At 39.9% G+C, this 13,780-nt stretch overlaps 1 non-coding gene across 1 annotated transcript in view; it reads right to left on the reverse strand.

The window, feature by feature from the left end:
* The window catches only part of LOC102287322 (ATP-binding cassette sub-family C member 4), a 236,515-nt gene that overhangs the window by 136,354 nt on the left and 86,381 nt on the right, over window positions 1-13,780 (reverse strand). The window contains exons 10-11 of the transcript XR_011466364.1: window positions 12,747-12,836; window positions 8,423-8,613 (exon numbers count right to left, since the gene is read on the reverse strand). This is a non-coding gene — a transcript (ATP-binding cassette sub-family C member 4). The remainder of the gene's footprint in view (window positions 1-8,422; window positions 8,614-12,746; window positions 12,837-13,780) is intronic.

Genomic DNA, 13,780 nt, shown 5'->3' on the forward strand with positions numbered 1-13,780 from the left:
AAAAGATCAGTGATCACTAATGGTTGAGTGAGGAGGAAAGATGAAGATGCAGAGCACAGATTTTTAGGACAGTAAAACCTCTGTATGATAATGTACTACTGAATGTATGACATTATGTATTTGTCAAAACCCATAGAAATGTACAATAAAAAATGAACTTTAATGTAAAGTGTGGATTTTAGTTAATAATAATAAATTGTTTTGGGTTCATCTATTGTAACAAATATACCACACTAATGCAGATGATAATAGCAAAAACTGGGGAGGGGTAATCAGAAGATGGAGTGTATGGGAACTCTGCAGTGCCTGCTCAATTTTTCTATAAACCTAAAACTGCTATAAAATAAAGCATAAAAAAAAAAAGATGGAACAGTCTGACATGAAAAATCAAAGGGAAAGAAACAGTGTGCTCAAGGGACACCAAGAAAAACTGCTGGACTAAGTAGATTCTTGTTCATGGAAGCAGGAAAAACTCAAAGCTAAGAAGGATATGAAGTTTCAACTTGAGAATCTGGAAATCTATCAAAAGTTATAATTTAACATTATTTAAGAACTAAATAGACAAATCAGAGTATCTGGTGGGGGTGGGAGGGGAGATAATAAGAACATCCCCAAATGACAAGATAACAACCAAAGTTTATGTTACACAGCATTATATTACAAATCTTAGATTGCCTGTAATTACCACTGGACAGATCCTGGCACAGACAAACAGAGTTTGGGGGAGTTTGTTATCTACTAAACCCATCAGGCATCAATCTATGTCATGTCTGACTCTGTGAGACCCCATAGATGGCAGCCCACCAGGCTCCCCCATCCCTGGGATTCTCCAGGCAAGAACACAGGAGTGAGTTGCCATTTCCTTCTCCAATGCATGAAAGTGCCCTCTTTTGTCTGGACTGCAGCCAACCACTCCATTGGGATTTTCCAGGCAAAATTTGGGGAGAATTTAGCAAATTTGGGGAGAAAGCACATGGCACAGTAGGGTCTCCAGGATAAGAAGTTTTCTGATCTCCCTAAGTCTCACTTTCATCTTCTACAGAATGTGCTGCAGAAACAAGAGTCACTAAACTCAATGATGCTGTGAGAATCAAAACACACATATGAACACCCTCCATAAATAAAAAAAAGGACATGAATTGATTGTAACTTCCTATTGGTGACTGAGGCCTATTTTCACATCAAGCCAACAATGGGACCCTGCTCATAGTTTGGATCACAATATGTAAAGCATGTGACCACAAGAAAAAGAAAGGTTGTCTCCATCATAACCCTCCCTGACAGCCACAAAGACATACAGGCACACAGGTTCCCTGCTCATTCAAAGCTTAAACTGGAGTGCATCCAATGAAAGGCAGCAATAGCTCTGTTGTGGAAATTCATTATTTTACCTTCTTTCTTTGTGGAGCTCAGAAATTATCATCTCATGCTTTTGGCTTTAATGAAAAACAACAGGACATTTTAAGATAGGTTTCCCACACACACACACACACACACACACACAACTGTTTACCTGGCTTCTGTTTCACTGTTGACAGTCTTCACAAACTGTTCCACTTAGCTTTTATGCTTTGATTTTATGTTGTTTTCATTTCTTTCTCAAAACAGCACCACATTGTAGCACAGCAATCTCAAACATGCTCTAGAAAAGGCACCTGAATCCACTCCTTCATTTAGCACAGTCAAAGCATAAGATGCAAGCACTCTCTCTCCAGGTCTGGTGGGAGGACTTTGAGTGCCTTCTTGACTCTGACAATTCAGTTCAGTTCTCACCAACTCCCAGAGCTTGCCCAAACTCATGTCCGTTTAGTTGGTGATGTCATCCAACCATCTCATCCTCTGTCGTCCCCTCTCTTCCTGCCTTCAATCTTTCCCAGCATCAGGGTCTTTTCAAATGAGTCAGCTCTTTACATCAGGTGACCTACGTATTGCAGTTTCAGCTCCAACATCAGTCCTTCCAGTGAACACCCAGGAATGATCTCCTTTAGGATGGACTAGTTGGATCTCCTTGCAGTCCAAGGGACTCTCAAGAGTCTTCTCCAACACCACAGTTCAAAAGCATCAATTCTTTGGCACTCATCTTTCTTTATGGCCCAACTCTCACATCCATACATGACTACTGGAAAAACCATAGCCTTGGCTAGATGGACCTTTGTCGGCAAAATAATGTCTCTGCTTTTTAATATGCCATCTAGGTTGGTCATAGCTTTTCTTCCAAGGAGCAAGTGTCTTTTAATTTCATGGCTGCAATCACTATCAGCAGTGATTTTGGAGCCCCAAAAGATAAAGTTACTCACTGTTTCCCCATCTATTTGCCAAAAAGTGATGGGACCAGATGCCATAATCTTCTTTTTTTGAATGTTGAGTTTTAAGCCAACTTTTTCACTCTCCTCTTTCACCTTTGTCAAGAGGCTCTTTGGTTCCTCTGGGATTTCTGCCATAAGGGTGATGTCATCTGCATATCTGAGGTTATTGATATTTCTCCCAGCAATCTTGATTCCAGCTTATGCTTCATCCAGCCCAGCATTTCTCATGATATACTCTGCATATAAGTTAAATAAGCAGGGTGACAAATATGCAGCTTTGATGTACTTCTTTCCCAATTTGGAACCAGTCTATTATTCCATGTCCAGTTCTGACTGTTGCTTCTTGACCTGCATACAGATTTCTCAGGAGGCAGGTAAGGTGGTCTTTTGAAGAATTTTCCACAGTTTGTTGTGTTCCATAGTCAATAGTCAATAGGCATAGTCAATAAAGCAGAAGTAGGTGTTTTTCTGGAACTCTCTTGCTTTTTTGATGATCCAATGGATGTTGGCCATTTGATCTTTGGTTCTTCTACCATTTCTAAATCAAGTTGGAACATCTGGAAGTTCACAGCTCACATACTGTTGAAGCCTGGCTTGGAGAATTTTGAACATTACTTTGCTAGAATGACAATTACTCTGACAATTATTCATGGACAAACCAAGATGGGAAAACAATTTCAAAGGATTTGAAGTAAAATCCAAGTCAGGTTAATTCCCAGCCACCATTTTTGGATTAGGTTAAAGGGAAAAGCCTGAGTTGAGCATATATTACAGTTCCTCCCACTGACAGGAAGGTGTTCTTATTCACGTTATTTTCCTCTAAGTTAAATTTAACCAATTCTCACTGAACTGCAGACACTAGAGGCAAACTAGGAAATGGTGATGCTGATTCTTGATGCCATCCATCCAGAAGAACATGAAGAGGCCTTCAATGATGGTGGAGACTTAGTGTAGAAACACCACACAGTAGACTGTTGAAACCATTAATGAGGCCCTGACAGAGGAAGGCTGGGTTCCAGAGGCTGGGTTCCAAACAGCGGACATCTTGCCTTTCTTACAGCTTTTCTTCCACTTGGAATCGCCCTTCCTCTCACATCCTGTCAATATCCTGCCCATCTTTCCAGGCTCAGCCAAAACACACTCTCCCATGAACCCATCCTGGATTCATCTCTTCCTGCTGATTTCCTAATGTTCTGTTTACATCTCTCATCTCTCATGAAGGACTGTCTTATTTGGTCCATCATTTGTACACATGCACAAGGTGTCTCTCAGCTCCTGGAGGGTAAGATCTGTGGTGGACCACAATGCTGTTTATCTCTAATCCTCACAACAAGCTATACAGGAAGTACTGGCCCCATTTCACAGATGAGGAAACTGAGACTAAGTGAGGTCACATCAGTGCTCTGAGGAATGCCTTTACATAATGTACTATGTACAGAGCACCTACATAAATATAAACTTAAATAATGGAAGTTAAATATTCAAATATCTTCTTTCTTACATGTCATATTTTATGGATGTGTTTTACCAAAAACTTACTGAGCTTAAAATTAAGAGCTAAATTTTTTTCAAAATTATTCTAACATTTATAAAGTGACTGTTATGTCCCTAGCAATCAGGTGCTTTAAAATCATTCCTGCATTTCATCCTCAAAACAACATTATGAGGTTAATAGTATTATTATCTCTATTTTACAGATGAAGAATCATGCACCTAGTGAACAGAGAAACAGACTCAATTCCTGAGCCTCTGACTCTTTGAAGTTGATGTCATCAGTCTGAATTGATCTTGCCACTGTGATTACTTCATTTCTCCCTATTTTATCATATTAATAGAAATGTTTTCAGCTCAATGAACTTAAATGTTTACTTCAATTAAATCTAGTATAATATATCATGTTGTAATTAACATATGTAATACAAGAAAATTTGCTCTTTTTACTGTTTTTTTTCTTCCAGGATTTGGGGGCAGTGGGGTTAGGGAAAACAGTGAGGAGACATCTTCATTTATATGTATGTATATTTGTAGAGAAAGGGCTATAATAGTAAAAATAGCTACCATTTACTGAAACACTGGCATGTTTGCATTCCACATGCATGGCCTGTAGCCTTTACAATAATCCCATCTCTCCTTGCATTCAGTAAGAAAAGAAATTGAGATAAACATCCAGAGTTAATAACTAAGATTGATTCTCTCCAAAAGCCAAGCCTTTTCTACTACACATACAGTTTCTGTAACTACAGGTCAAAATAGTTCTAGAAACCCCTATTATCTATGAAAGTATTATGCCCATCCACTGACATAGGGATTCAAAAAAAGATAAGTAAAGAATCTCATTAGGTGGTTCCCAGGTGTAAAAACCTTGCTGACCTCTTGCTAATCATAGTCACAGATGACATTTCAGAGCAGTAACAAAACCTCCTGGATACCCTCTGATCCAGAGTCCTTGTTTTGCTGCAGATACATCAGAGGTCCAGGCAGGTAACAGGACATGACCAGAGTGACAGTGAGCAAGTGACAAAGCTGGGGACAAGACTCTGCTCTCTGATGCCTCCCTTCCTGCCAAGGGAGGAAATGGACACAAGGGGCCCCAACTCCATGACCCAAACATGCAGAAAACAGCAGAGCAGTCCATGTTTATAAACACCACATCACATACAGAAGATCACTTGTTTCTCTCAAAATAGCCTTTTCAGAAGAATCATTAACTACAGGCTGGTCCTATCAGGTCCCTGATATAGGGATTCAAAAAGATTCTCCACCAGGGTCTGTGCTTGCTAATCACATGACATTTCAGAAAGGCTGGGTCCCCTTCCCCCCAGGACACTGCACACATTACTGGTCCAGCCAGGACACCCAGTCGTGGCATGTGGCTGCAGCAAAGCATCAGCTCCCATGGGAAAATACTGAATGACAGCCACTGTCCCAGTACCTGCTCTTCTTCAGAGATGCTCAAGTTTGGGGCAAAAGATAATGCTGAGTTTTACCAGAAAGGCAAGGTCATAAAAGAAACAGCCACACAGTGGCCTGGGTCTTTGGAGCCTGATCTGGACATCAAAAACTCAACTTGATTAAGGTAATTATTAACCTATTTCTTATGAAATGCCTGAAATCTATTTAGTTCCCATCCCACTTTCATAAATCACCCAATTTTTTAATAAGTTGTTCCTATAAACTTCCTCAATTGAAGGGTAGCATGGCACTGTGGAGTCTAGAGTGCTGCTGAAACAGCTCTGAACCTGAGCTGCCAGTTGAGGTGAGTCATTTCTTCTCACCAAGACTCAGTTTTACCAACTATAAAATGAGGTGGTAACATCAAAGACACTGGTAAAAGATTCATAACTCATATTTTTTTTTATCTGTGTACATGTGTGCATGTGTGAGTGATACACAGAAAACAGATTGGCACATGGACCCAATAAATGAGAGCTATTGTCTCACTGTCTTACATTTGCTTTCCCTCTTATTTTCTTACACAGTATGTATGTCATTTAATAAAAATCTAGTTAATTACTGCTAACAACATCATTTCTGCAAAAGCACAATCATCCACTAATAATAACCCAGGAGAAAGAATAAGACAGTTAAATAAGCAATTTTGTTTGTCCACATCATCATAAAATGGGACTCACCTGATACAATCTATGAAATTTAAGCCATTGTTCAAGCAAAATTACTATTTCCTCAGAAAGTGGGTCTGGAGCCTTCAACCCCACACCTTTGAAAGTCTGTCCCAACCTTTTCTTCACGGTATAAAAGAAATCAGATGTCCAAACTGCACTAAATAGACCCCAGGGGAAGCCCTTTAACTGTGTTATTCACTGATTTTTCTAACCCAAGAGAGTAATATAGTATTTATCAGTATTTAATTTTTTCTTTCTTTTTGCCAAATTATATTCTCCTATCAGGTAGGTTTACTTTTCATTATTCACTAATTTATATCCCAATGTACAGTTAAACATTTCATCTTGCCATTTCCTGTGAAACTCAGTGCCATTCCTGAAAACAACCTCTCCATAGTAAAAGATACAGTATTAAAAAGAAATGTTAAAGCATTCCATTTTCTTTAAAGATTAAACCACAAGTCAAAAATGAAGTGGAGAGGGAAACCTAGAGACTGAAATGGAGCAAGAAGGCATCAACCAAGTGCAATGGACAGACCTCATACAGAGTCTGATTTCAACAATGGTGAAGGAGATTTCTCAATTATATGATTAACAACATGTAAACATAGATTAGGAGAAAATTACAGCAAACGAAGCAACTGACAAAGAACTAATCTAAAAAATATACAAGCAGCTCATGCAACTCAATACCAGAAAAATAAACGACTCAATCAAAAAATGGGCCAAAGAACTAAACAGATATTTCTCCAAAGAAGACATACAGATGGCTAACACACATGAAAAGATGTTCAACATCACTCATTATCAGAGAAATGCAAATCAAAACCACAGTGAGGTACCATCTCATGCCAGTCAGAATGATTGCTATCAAAAAGTCTACAAACAATAAATGCTGAAGAGGGTGCAGAGAAAAGGGAACCCTCTTAACACTGTTGGTGGGAATGCAAACTAGTAGAGCCACTATGGAGAACAGTGTGGAGATTCCTTAAAAAACTGGAAATAGAACTGCCATGTGACCCAGAAATCCCATTGCTGGGCATACACACTGAGGAAACTAGAAGGGAAAGAGACACGTGTACCCCAATGTTCATCACAGCACTGTTTACAATAGCCAGGACATAGAAGCAACCTAGACATCCACCGGCAGATGAATAGATAAGAAAGCTGTGGTACATATACACAATGGAATATTACTCAGCCATTAAAAAGAATACACTTGAATCAGTTCTAATGAGGTGGATGAAACTGGAACCTATTATACAGAGTGAAGTAAGCCAGAAAGAAAAACACCAATACAGTATACTAATGCATATATATGGAATTAAGAAAGATGGTAACTATAACCCTGCATGTGAGACAGCAAAAGAGACACAGATGTACTGAACAGTCTTTTGGACTCTGTGGGAGAGGGCGAGAGTGGGATGATATGGGAGAATAGCATTGAAACATGTAAATTATCATATGTGAAACAAATCGCCAGTCCAAGTTCGATTTATAATACAGGGTGCTCAGGGCTAATGCACTGGGATGACCCTGAGGGATGGGATGGGGAGGGTCACAATGGGAAACACATGTACACCCATGGCTTATTCATGTCAATGTATGGCAAAAACACTACACTATTGTAAAATGCTGCTGCTGCTAAGTCACTTCAGTCGTGCCCGACTCCGTGTGACCCCATAGACGGCAGCCCACCAGGCTCCCCTGTCCCTGGGATTCTCCAGGCAAGAACACAGGACTGGGTTGCCATTTCCTTCTCCAAAGCATGAAAGTGAAAGGGAAGTCACTCAGTCATGTCCGACTCTAAGCGGCCCCGTAGACTGCAGCCTACCAGGCTCCTCCGTCCACGGGATTTTCCAGGCAAGAGTACTGGAGTAGGGTGCCATCACCTTCTCCGATTGTAAAATAATTAGCCTCTAATTAAAATAAGTTAATTAATTAAAAAAACACACAAACTACAAGTTTGATGATATTCAAGAATTTGAGCTATTTTTCAGGTGAAATAATATGGTGATTTTTTTCCCAAAGTCTATCCTATCTTGTAGAGAAAACTAATGATATGTTTACAGATGAACAAATCTGATGTCTAGGATCTGCTTCAGAATACTTTGGGGTGGGGGTGGGGCTGGCAGGGGGCAGGGGTAGAGATGCAGCAAAACTGGCCACCAGCTGATCTTGGCTAAAGCTGGGGGTGGTACATGAGAGTTCATTATACTACACTATTTCTGTAAATTTTTGTAATCATTCATTAAAGAAAGAAATTAAAAAGTGAATAAAACCTTATACAATTAAACAACCACCCACTACTTTCTAAAGGCATTTCTGTAAGTGCTGCTATCACATTGGCCATTGAAACAGCTGGGTTACATGTGTATATTTACCCAGAAAGCTTTCAAAATTTGAAACAAAACTTTAATAAACTCTGTAGTTTAAACCAACACTATCATTATTTGAAATTTAAGTATATGCAACTCAAAAGTCATTACTCACCTCTTCCAAAGCACAAGCCTTTATTACTTTTTCATACCGTTCTTCTTCATATTTCTTCCCAAATAAAATGTTATTCCTCACAGTTCCTGAGAACAGCCAGGGCTTCTGAGACACATACACAATCCTCCCGTGCACACTGACCTGTCCCTGGCTTGGGGCAGCTCTCCCAGCACAGCACTTAACAGTGAGGACTGAAACAGATGGCAACAGACACACATGAACAGGCAACACTCAGGATAGAACAAGATCCGTAGTACAGCAGACCCCACCGTTGCACTTGATACACTATAGAACCCTTTCATTTAGAACAGGATGAAGTAGATCCCTGGCAATAGTGCGAAAAAAAAGAGAGAAAAGAACCCCATTGGTCCATGTACTACTAATGGTTGATAAGAAACATCAGTATAATACTACAACAACTTACACTGCTCAGAATTTCCCCCAAATAAAAAATTATACTCAGAAAAGACTAGCTAAGAATGTTAAACATTCTTAACTAGCAGGGCAGTGTAGCAGGATGTGTATTTCATGTATCCAATGTTTCGGGTAGTTGTTTCTGCATCCAGGTATCCTTTACTTGACAAACACTTATTATTAAAAACCTACATGTGAAGAATATATCCAAAGATTATTATTAAAAAACTCTGAAGTGAGTTGTGTCCAAAGAGCAAAAGTCCATCCTAAAGGGAAAATCATCACTCTCTTGTGTGCACATCTCACATCTAGATTTCCATGTTTTGTTGTTTCAGACCAAGTACAGCTCTGGTTCCAAATAGGGAAAGGAGTATGTCAAGGCTGTATATTGTCACCCTGCTTATTTAATTTATATACATAGTGCATCATGAGAAATGCTGGACTGGATGAAGCACAAGCTGGAATCAAGATTACCAGGAGAAATATCAATAACTGCAGATATGCAGATGACATACCCTTATGGCAGAAAGAGAAGAACTAAAGAGCCTCTTAATGAAAGTGAAAAAGGAGACTGAAAAATTTGGCTTAAAACTCAACATTCAGAAAATTAAGATCATGGCTTCTGGTCCCATCACTTCATGGCAAATAGATGGGGAAACAGTGGAAACAATGACAGACTATTTTGGGGGGCTCCCAAATCACTGCAGATGGTGACTGCAGCCATGAAATTAAAAGACGCTTCCTCCTTGGAATAAAATTATGACCAACCTAGAAAGCTTATTAAAAAGCAGAGACATTACTTTGCCAACAAAGTCCATCTAGTCAAAGCTATGGTTTTTCCAGTAGTCATGTATGGATATGAAAGTTGGACTATAAAGAAAGCTGAGCACCAAAGAATTGATGCTTTTGAACTGTGGTGTTGAACAAGACACTTGAGAGTCCCTTGGACTGCAAGGAGATCCAACTAGTCCATCATAAAGGAGATCAGTCCTGAATATTTATTGGAAGGACTGATGCTGAAGCTGAAGCTCCAATACTTTGGCCACCTGATGCTAAGAACTGACTCTTTTGAAAAGACCCTGATGCTGGGAAAGATTGAAGGAGGAGAAGGGGACAACAGAGGATGATATTGTTGGATGGCATCACCGACTCAATGGACATGAGTTTGAATGGACTCTGGAAGTTGGTGATGGACAGGGAGGCCTGGCATGCTGCAGTCTATGGGGTCGCAAAGAGTCAGACACAACTGAGCAACTGAACTTAACTGAACTGACAGCTGAATATTTACTTCAAATCTTTAACAACACATAGATGTGTTATGTGTGTGTCCACATCACACTAAGCTGAAATAATCTGCCTGTGTATTGGTCTCACCCAGGAACCTGGTTGCCTCTGGAGGGCAGAGGCATCAGGGTCTGCCTCACGTCCAAATCTTTTGCTCCAGCACATGGCTGCACCTTTACTACACTGATGTGACCAAGTCAAGTCACATGAGAAAACACTCAGAGCTTCCTGGAAGAGCCTTTGCAACCTCCAGACTTCATGGAGAGGCCACTGTAATGAAAAGGAAGTCCACATGTCTCTGTCCATCCTGAACAGCTGTCACATAAATAATTTCGTTTAATGAGATGTCCAAATTCCCAACAAGCTGTTTCCAACTGTACAACATGAAGCACCAAGAAGGAAAACATAAGGTGCATTTACCCAGATTTGTGTGGCCATGAAAGTGAAAGTAACACTGAAGTCGCTCAGTCGTGTCTCTTTGCAACCCCATAGACTGTAGCCTACCAGGCTCCTCCATCCATAGGATTTTCCAGGCAAGAGTACTGGAGTGGGTTGCCATTTCCTTCTCCAGAGGATCTTCCCGACCCAGGGATCGAACCTGGATCTCCCACATTGTAGGCAGATGCTTTACCATCTGAGCCACCAGGGAAGCCATGAAACCATCTTGTAAAATAAAAATTCCATAGAACACACCTAGAGAAATGCTGTTCTAGATACATCTAATTAGAACTGTTTTCCTTATAGCAGCATAAAAAGTCAAAGGAAAGTCCTTCCCCAATAAAAAACCACTGGCAGGATTTCCCTGGTGGTACAGTGGTTGACACTCTGCGTTTCCACTGTGGGGTGCATGGTTTTTACCCCTGGTTTGGAAATGAAGATCCCACATACCTCATAGGTGCAGCAAAAAAAAAAAAGAAGAAGAAGAAGAAGAAGAAGTAAACCAGAGGCAGACATTCTTGCAATGGATGCTGAAGGAAAGTTCTGTCTTCTTGTCCATAAAACTAATAAAGATCTTTCTCAAAGGGAAAAAAAAATTTGTGTTACTAGCAACAAAAAGCCAGAAGGAGAAATTAAGGAAATAATCCCATTCATCATTGTATCAAAAAGAATAAAATGCTTAGGGAAAAAATTACCTAGGAGACAAAAAACCACAATGAAGAAAACTGTAAGACACTGATGAAAGAAATCAAAGATGACATGAACAGATACACCGTGTTCTTGGACTGTAGGAATCAATATTGTGAAAATGACTATACTACCCAAAGCAATATACAGATTCAATGCAAACCCTGTCAAATTACCATAGCATTTTTCACAGAACTGGAACAAAAATTTTTACAATTTGTTTGGAAACACAAAAGACCCCAAATAGCCAAAGTAATCTTGAGAAGGAAAAAAAAAACAAACAAACAGAGCTGGAAGAATCAAGCTCTCTGACTTCAGACTATACTACAAAGCTATAGTAATCAAGACAGTATGGGGCTGGCACAAAAAAAAAAAAAAACAGAAATACAGATCAATGGAACAGTATGGTAAGCCCAGAGATAAACCCATGCACCTATGGACACCTTATCTTTGACAAAGGAGGCAAGAATATACATTGGAGAACAGATAGCCTCTTCAATAAGTGCTGCTGAGAAAACTGGACAGCTACATGTAAAATAATGAAATTAGAATACTTCCTAACATCACCTTGTTCTTGTTTTAGGAGGGAGACCTCGGTTCGATCCCCTGGAGGAGAGCATGGCAATCCACTCCAGTATTCCTGCTGGAGAATCCCCATGGACTGAGGAGCCTGGCAAACTACAGTCCATGGGGGTAGCAAAGAGCTGGACACAACTGAGTGACTAAGCACAGCTCAGCACAGGAGCTCAACTCAGTGCTCTGTGATGACCTGGAAGGGTTAGATGGGGGAGGGTGGGTGGGAGGCTCAAGAGCGAGGGGATATATATATATATATACATACACATACTTACAGCTGAGTCATATTGTTGTACAGCAGAAACTAACACAACATTGTGAAGCAATTATGTTCCAATTGAAAAATAAATTTAAAAAAAGAATGAGCATGGATGACTTATTAAAACAATGTAAACCTAGAACAATAGCATTTTTAATGAAAGATATGGACTATAATCATCATGGAGATTTCACAAGTGTGACGATCAACAACAACATCTCAAGAGGGTAAATCTTTATATATCCCTCTGTGGAATGAACTTACACTTTGGCTCAGAAGGTCCCTGGTCCTCCAATGACTGTCCAGTACGCCTGTGCCCATGAGAAAACTATGCCAGGCCTCTCCATGCTCTTCTCAGCAAGTTTCATGGAAATCACTGAAATCCTTACCAAATATCTCTTATATGACGTTATAAATTATAAGGAATCAATACACTGTGTACATGTAAAACTTTCTGAGAATCAAGATGGATGTGTGGGACCAAAACTGAGGCAATGCAGAGATGGGTTTCACTGTAATTATTTTACTATTATTCAATTTCAATAAACTATCATGTTAAAAAAAAAAAAAAAAAAAAACATTGTACACACAGCTTTGGGCTCAACTCTGAGAATTTAATAGGGACTGTAGTGTTGCATCAAGCTGCCAAAAGGCACCACAACTTACCTTTCCTGCGCCCACAGGTCCGACCACAGCTAGCAGTTCACCAGGTCTGACAGTAAAGGAAAGGCCTTGTAGAGCTGGGGTTCTTAATTCCTGCAAATTAAAGTTTATAAAAACATACCCATTTCAATAAAGTATGCCAAATGCTACAGAAAATGGAGAAAATAATATAATATTCATTGATATGCAAATTAACCCACATTCTTCTCCTGCCTGTTTTAAGACATCCTGTCCTGGAGGCCTTTTCATCCAATCATATCTCTTCGGGAGTTTCAATCAGTTTTAGTTGCCTTTAGACACCCACAGATTTTAAGTAGGTGAAATGACAAGGCACCCACATGAAGTGAAAACTTCATGATGCATATTAACTTATTAAAATAATATACTTCATAGAGTATCCAGTATGTGAAGTTTTTTAATCATTTATAAGTTTTCGCTATGACCCTTGGCTTTAACTGACTATATCTCATTAATCTCCACAAGAGAGCTACATAGGTATATGGCAGACCTGGCCCTTTAAATAATTTGAATCTCCACTAATCTCTCCATTTTCACTTGATAAAGAAAGAATCTCAGTAATGCTCAGCAAGCAAAGGAGCACTTTATATAAAGAAGTCATTCTCAATATGGGTTGGCCAAAAAGTCTGTTCAGTTTTTTCTGTAAGATGGCTCTAGTTGTTGGGGGCCAGAGTGAGGTACTCTGCCCGTGACAAAGTTCATGAGGAAGGAGGCTCGACATACGCAAAGGTGGGATCGAGCCTCAGGAGTCCCCCTGGAAATCTTCAAGCATCTACCCCCATAACCAGAGCCTGCTTACTTTAGTACTTTGTGCTCTCACCTACATCTCTGACTTTACGGGGGGCTGTCCCCCACCACCTCTTTCGGAGAAGGAGTTAACTTAGAGCTCCAGTTAATAATAATTCCTGGGCGTGATAAGAGTGTTTTAACCTACAAACTCCTCTGAAGTTTCTCTAGCCTGCCTGACAGGCTTGTCCGGCCACATGTGATTGCTCACAGCCTCCCAACCGTGAGAGGCA

The sequence above is a fragment of the Bos mutus genome, chromosome 12, assembly GCF_027580195.1.
Source record: "Bos mutus isolate GX-2022 chromosome 12, NWIPB_WYAK_1.1, whole genome shotgun sequence".
NCBI lineage: Eukaryota > Metazoa > Chordata > Mammalia > Artiodactyla > Bovidae > Bos > Bos mutus.